This window comes from Otolemur garnettii, unplaced genomic scaffold, assembly GCF_000181295.1.
Source record: "Otolemur garnettii isolate 467f Iridium unplaced genomic scaffold, OtoGar3 scaffold00030, whole genome shotgun sequence".
NCBI classification, from domain to species: domain Eukaryota; kingdom Metazoa; phylum Chordata; class Mammalia; order Primates; family Galagidae; genus Otolemur; species Otolemur garnettii.
In genome coordinates this window covers 8,050,133-8,057,339 of record NW_003852425.1, presented here as the reverse complement: position 1 = coordinate 8,057,339, position 7,207 = coordinate 8,050,133, and positions in this window count along the sequence as shown.

Sequence of the window (7,207 nt, the reverse complement as noted above, 5' to 3'; positions counted from 1 at the left end):
TCCGCAAGTCCGCGCGCCGCCCCGGCCCCGCCCCGGGGGCCCGGCGCGCACGAACCCCGGGCCTGCTTCCTCCGCCCCCGGCGAGCTTCTCCGCCTCGACGTGCGGTTGCTTTTCAGACAAATAAGGAGGCGGAGGAGGCGGTTTGGGGGCGCGCCAGGCGCGAAGGCGGCCAGGGTGCTGCACAGCCCGGCGGCCAGCCAGGGCCGCGGGGAGAGGCGGCGCGGCCCGTACTGTAATAATAAACCTGCAGCAGAGGGCATCTGAGGGAAAGAGGACGGCGACGGGCGGCAGCCGCCTTCCCTTTTATGTGCCTGTCCTGAGCGCAGCAGAAAATGGTGCCCGCGGCGGCGCGGAGCCGCACTCGGACACACAAAGAGCCCGCGCCGCGCCGTGTGCGCACGGCCCGGGCCCGCCGCCAGCCTGGGGATGCGCGCCCCGCTCCCGCCCGCGGGGAAGCCCGGGGCGGGCGACACCCCCGGGCGGGGGGCACCCCCAGGCCAGGTCTCGAGGCCCTGTGGCTGCGCGTGCACACACACACACACGTGCACACAGTCACGCGCGCACACGCAGCAGGAACCGCGGCCTGGCGAGATCGGCCCAGGACCTATTCCCCGTGGCTTCCTTCTTCCTTGAAGGATTTAACGCGTTCCCCACCGCCTGCCCCTCTGACATTGTACTTTTTTAAATTGAGGATTGCTTTAAAAAATAAAGTGCCTTGCCAGTTTTGGTTTTTGAAAATCTATAGTTTCGTAGTAATGTAATAGCTCAAAATTTTGCAACAAACTCAAACAACCTGGTTTTGTTGCCAACAAAGCCGGGTATCATTTTATGGTAACTGTCAGATGTTGGAGGAGCAGATTATTTCCTAATTAAACTGCTTTGCCAAGAAAAAAAAAATACGAAGGATCATAATGTCTTTTAAATTTGCTATCCACATTTTACCCAGGATCAATGAAAGCAATGTTTTCTATTGTAACAAAGAAAATAAGACAAATTTACAAAGTTCAGTTCTTAAACATATGTTTACAGACTGTCTTATTTTTTAGATTTAAATATATCATGTACAAAAATAGAAAACCTTAAAAAGCAGTACTCTCACAAATCTAAAAGAATACATTAAGTTCTGGGACTGTGGATTTCCTTTCAAACTACGAAAGCCACTATAGCAACAAATGTATTAGGCTGCGCCCAGTATGGTATTGAAGGAGCTGGCCAAGAATGTCCCAGAATTATTCTAAAATATCAGTCATTTTCCTGTAAAAAACATATTTGAGAGCCATGGCTAAGAATAAAGGGAAAAAATAAAATTCAAGAGATTTCCTGATGCCTTCAGTCCAGGGCTCACCTGCCAAGGAAGTGCTGGAAGGAAGGTGCAAGGAGCAGGCTGGGGTTGGACAGGGGAGCGGCCTGGGGGCTTGTTCCACATGTCTGAAACCCAGACAAGCTGGTTAAGGGCGCCTCAAGAATGAGATCTTTGGTGTTCACCTGGAAATTCAGGTTGGAAAGGAAAGCCAAGGCAGTACCACCACATCAAAGGCTACCAAAAAAAAAAAAAAAAAATCCAGCCCAGGAACATTTGTTCAAAACTTGATTCTGCGACACCTATACACATATACACACAGAGGCTTCAGTGTATACGCAAAACAGACTGAAGATGTCCTTTCAAAACACAGGGGATCTAGTAAACGTTAATTTCTCTTCACTGCAAACATAGACCTTCAGGTGACAGATTTTTAAGAAATAACCACCGAGTATCACAACCTATTCATCTGTTGTGCTCTAGGAAACACCTATAAACCGATGGTCCAAGAAGCACTCTTGAGTCCCTTCTAGGAGCAGCAGAAACTGCAGCATTTGCTGTCCTGGATCTTCCCTATGGCCCTGCTCTGCCCCACTCCCACCTACCCTACAGGTTGTGCAATAGACCCACTCTCAGAAAATTCCTTTGATGCATTGCAGAATAAAGGCACAATGTGACCACAGACTAACTTTCTAGCCTTCTCATCCATCTCTCTCTCAATCACAGGATGTCAGTCCTTCACGTCAGTCTGATTGATTACTTAGGGCACATATTTATCCCTGGACCATTAATAGTCAGGAAGCAAAGCCGCTGACGATTGACTTAAACCAAGGTGTCTCAACCTTTCAGTGATATTGACATCTGGGCCTGAGTAATTCTTTGATGGGGTGGGGGTGGAAGGGCATTGTCCTGTTCCTTGTTTAACAGCATCTCTGTCCTCTTCCCTTTGGATACCAGTAGTGTATATCAGGTATTACACCAAATATGAGTTGTCCAGACACTGCCCAATGTTCTGGAGTGGGGAACAGGGAGCGGTAGAGATACACCCCGGCTGAGAACCACTGGCTTAAACAGTCAGATCCCGTCTTTGAGATGGAAAGAGGTAGCTTCACTTGAGTCACTTGAACTGCATGGAGGAGGGATGGAGACCTCCTGAACAAAATCAGGATTTTCTAAGAGAAAAAGAAAAAGAAGTAGGCAATGCCCTTATCTTCATGGAAGTGTGGTCTAGGGGTGAGGGGGTGGAGAGACAGCCCAAGTGAAGGAGCAGTGTGATAACGACAATTGCAGAGTTCTGAACAGGGGTGCACTGTGGGCACAAAGGCTCCTTTCTAAACCACACCAGAGGTTTAAAGAGTCTCCTAAGGGTGGTGATACCTGATTGAATTTGTGACGTATGAGCAGCAGTCAGCAAATTGAAGGAGGAGGAAAGGAGTGGGAGAGGGGCACAGAGGCAGGGCAGACTCTGAACTAAGTAATTTGGTGACTGGTGACAGATGATAAAAGAAGATAAGACCCCTGGGTCAGAGTGGGACACTTGTATCTTGCCCTTAGCAAGTATACCAAAGAATACCCCATCCAGAGTAGTTGGTCAAAAGGAGAAGACACACTTTTGATTCAAATTACTTTGTTCCCGGACGTTTCCTGGTATAGGCAAATATATCTCAAGTATACATTCCTCCAACTCAACTTTCACTTTCAGTTTTGTCACTGCTTAGAGTAACATGTCCCAGTAATTTGAGTTTTAGGTGAAAGGCTATGTGGGAAAGTGTGTAGAGTCAGCCTGAGGTGACCTTGGATAAATGCTTTAATCTTTTAGTCTCGGTTTATTTATCTTTCACTTGGGGTTTATTCCACAGTACTCATGTGCCTTATTATGTAAAATTTGGCATGTAAGTTAGAGTTATACGTATATATGGTAGCAGTAGGTATTGCTGATAGCTTTATAGGATAAAGCTCCGATGGTGCTTCCTGGCCTGCCTCTGCTTCTGGCCTCATCTCCTGCTCCTCCCTGGTCAGGCTGAATGACCGCTGCTCCCCGCTGAGTCACAATGCCGCACCACTCCAGAGCCTTCTCACTTGCTGTCCCTAAGGCTGGAATGCCTCTTACCCCTTTCTTCAATGTACTAACTCTTGCACCACTTTTAAAAATTCAGTTTAGGAATTCCTTTAAGAAATTTTCTTTGGGGTGGCACCTGTGGCTCAAAGCAGTAGGGTGCCAGCTCCATATGCAGGAGGTGGAGGGTTCAAATCCAGCCCTGGCCAAAAACTGTAAAAAAAAAGAAAAGAAATTTTCTTTGAATCCCTGGTCCAGTTTAGGAAGGAGTCTTAGTGTTCAGAGCGCTCCCTGGGTGGAAATCTATGCTTGTGCTTAGCCCTCTGCAGCCTCATTTTAACTTTGTTTCTGTCTTTACCACCAGACTATAAATTCCATGAAGCCACAGACTGTAGTAGACACTGTCGGTTGCTTACCAAACATTCATTGTCACTTTCCTCTTCTTTAATGAAACTCTGATTTTACCCTGGTCTCCACCCCTACCCAAGATCCAGGGAAGGGGACCCTAAGGAGTAGATTTTAATCATGGTAGCAATGGGTGTACTGAATTACTTGGATCTGAAAATGATCTGAGGATGAGCATTTAACTTAAGTTTAACCAGTCAGACAGAAGAGAATTATACAGCATGTTTAAGAAATTTAAATGCTATTCTTAAGGCAGCATAAAACTAGTGAAGAAATTTAATCTGAAAGTGAAATAACAATATTTTTTTTTCCAAGGAAGATTATTCTGGGAGCAAATTAGAGAGTGGATTTGAGTGGGGAGAAAGAGCAGAATTGAGGAAGTAAGATCAATTAGGAGATTATTAGAGTAATCCAAGTGAGTAATTATGAATGGCCCAAAATAACACAGAGACCAATGGAAAGAAAAAGAGGAAAGGGATTCAAGTTACATGATGGGGGTAGAATTGCAGGAGTCATTATGGGTTCATAGAGCATGAGAGATTAGCTGGAGATAAGAATCTAAGGTGATTCCAAGCTTTTGGCTTTGTGACTGCTTGGATGACGATGGTCTTCCTTGAAACAGAAAACACAGAAAGAAAGGTGGATTTGAAGTTGGTAACGATTTCACTTGTATGCCCAGTGAATGCAGAGCTCACATATTCATTTTCCAACAGCTAGCATTGTGTCATATGATCACCATCCCTCTATTCTTCTTGGTACATGCTGAATTGTGCCCCTTCCCAAATTAATATACTAAAGCCCTAACCTCAGGATCTCAGATTGAAACTGCATCTTGAGATAGGGTTTTTAAAAAGGTAGTTCAGGGTGGTGCCTGTGGCTCAAAGGAGTAGGGCGCCGACCCCGTATGCCAGAGGTGGCAGGTTCAAACCCAGCCCTGGCCAAAAACTGCAATAAATAAATAAAAAGGTAATTCAAATAAAATGAGGTCATATGCTTGGGTCCTGATCTGAAGTGACTGGTGTCCTAACAAGAGGAGGTTAGGACACACACAAAGGGGAGACCATAGGAAGACACTACCCATTAGCCAAGGAGAGAGGCCCCACAAGATACCAACCCTGATGGCATCTTGATCTCAGGTTTTCTCTCTCTAAAACTGTAAGGAAATAAATGTTTGTTAAGCCACCCAGTCTGCTATGGCAGCCCTAGCAAGCGCATATGCTTTCCTTGCACCCAACATGTAGAAGAGTAAGGGATCCGAAATGTTCTGTTTGTTAGGAGATTGAGGATATTGTACAATGGAAAGTCTAAGAAGGAGCCTGAAGCTGAAGAAATTATATGTCCACCCAAAGGAAGGCCTTATCCAAACCCACAGGTCACTTCAATATGTGGATGAAAGTTGCAGTGGTGGGGACTCAGCTAAAATTCATCGTTCATTTTTCTCAGAACAGCATTCCAAAACACATAAAGAAAGGGAACTTATTTACGATTGGCCCTGTCCACTTGCAAGTTTCCAGCTGTATTTACACAGCTGCTGAAGGCAGCAGAGATGAGAGATTCTCTACTGCCCCTCCGAGAAACCCACACTGAGAATACATTCAGAAAATTGCCTTCATGTTAGAGAGGCCAGTAAGTCTTGGGAAGGAACACAAGTATCGGGAACTGAGCCACTGAAGATAGGTGTAAACTTGCCAAATGTGAAATATGAATGCAAAAGTGAACACGGGATGACTTACAACGACATCACTCTATAAAATGTGAGGATGAGCAGAGCATTTAAAAGATAAAGGACAAATGTAAGAAGTGAGGAACTTTTGAAAATTATGGTGCTTGCAATCTTGTATTTTATTCAACATCTGAAAAATTGAAAATCCCTGGAAAAGTCAAATTAGTCCTCCTGGAGGTGAAGAACAAGAGCTGCAGAAACAGAGATAAATGGAAAGAATGTCTCAAAGGAAGATATATCTAGATTATCCTACCACGCAAAACAGACCGTATGAAACACATTTAAAAACCATCCTTCTGCTTGCCTTAAAACTGATCTGCACCATGGTGTAAAACTTTAAAAATAATACTGGTGGTTAATGCTGTTCCAAAACAAGTAAAAGGAAATTATTTTCAAATCCGTGTGTGTGTGTGTGTGTGTGTGTGTGTGTTAATTCAATTGCTTTAACAAAGAAGAATGTTTTTATTCCCCTGGGAAAATTCTGAATTTTACAAGTGAATAAAGTAGTAAGTGGATATTTTCCATAACACTGGAGAAATGCAGAAATATGTTGCAAGAACCCAGTAAAACTTACTATTTTGTTATAGTAAGGTAGTGCTGGTCTTGTCAACCAAGAAGTGGATTAACAAAAAATACCTCTTGATTTATCCCCTGACATGGCGGCCTGATTTAAACAAAATTCCGTAGATACTAAATCTTATTTTGAAGTTAAGTCAGGCACCTTGAGAGCTGGGCAAAGTTCTGTCCTATTATAGTGGACTGAGCCTCAGACCCATCCCAGGATTCAGTAGAGCCTGAGTACACAGGGTTACAGTTTCAGGCACTTCCTATGAAGGCCCCTTCTTCACCTGACCTCCAGATGTGAAGTTGCTTCAGTGGACAGCCAGGATTGGAAAGAGAAGGAAATTGTCCAAAGACAGAAAGAACCGATTCTTTACTTTTAGAATAAGGTTAAAGGAAGGGAGGAAGAGAGGGAGAGGGGGAAAGACTGAGGTTCTTCTTTTCAAATGTTAGGGTAACTCACCTCCTTTCCTTGTGATGATATTCAAGAAGCCGACCAGAAACTTTAGTCACGGGATGTTATGGACCCCTGGAATTCCTGGATATATACCTACAGGATAATGAAGGCATTTGTATTAACAATAGTAATATCACATGTTTGTTGTACTCTCTTTTTCAAGCTGTATAAATCCTTCAATATATATCTCATAAGCCAAGAGAAACAGATTTTCTTTTTCTTTTTTTCTTTTTTTGAGAGAGTCTCACTCAGTTGCCCGGGTTTGAGTGTTGTGGTGTCATATTTCACAACATCCTCAAACTCTTGGGCTCAAACAATTGTCTCTGTCTCCTGAGTAGATGGGACTAAAGGGGCTGGCCTGGCTAATTTTTCTGTTTTTAGTAACGACAGGGTCTCACTTTGCTCAGGCTGGTCTTGAACTCCCGAGCTCAGGTGATCCACCCACCTAAGTCTCCTAGAGTGCTAAGATTACAGGCGTGAACCATCATCTCCGGTGAAAAAGATTTTCTTGCTTCTATTTAATAGATGAGGAAACAGGTGGAAAAATGAAGGGAGTTGCTTAGGATCCCAGCTCTAGTTGGTTAATCAGGGGTCCTCAAACTTTTTAAACAGGGGGCCAGTTCACTGTCCCTCAGACTGTTGGAGGGCCAGACCAAGGGCCCCAGGATGAGTCAGCTGCTAAGCAGGACAGGCAGCTGCAGCAA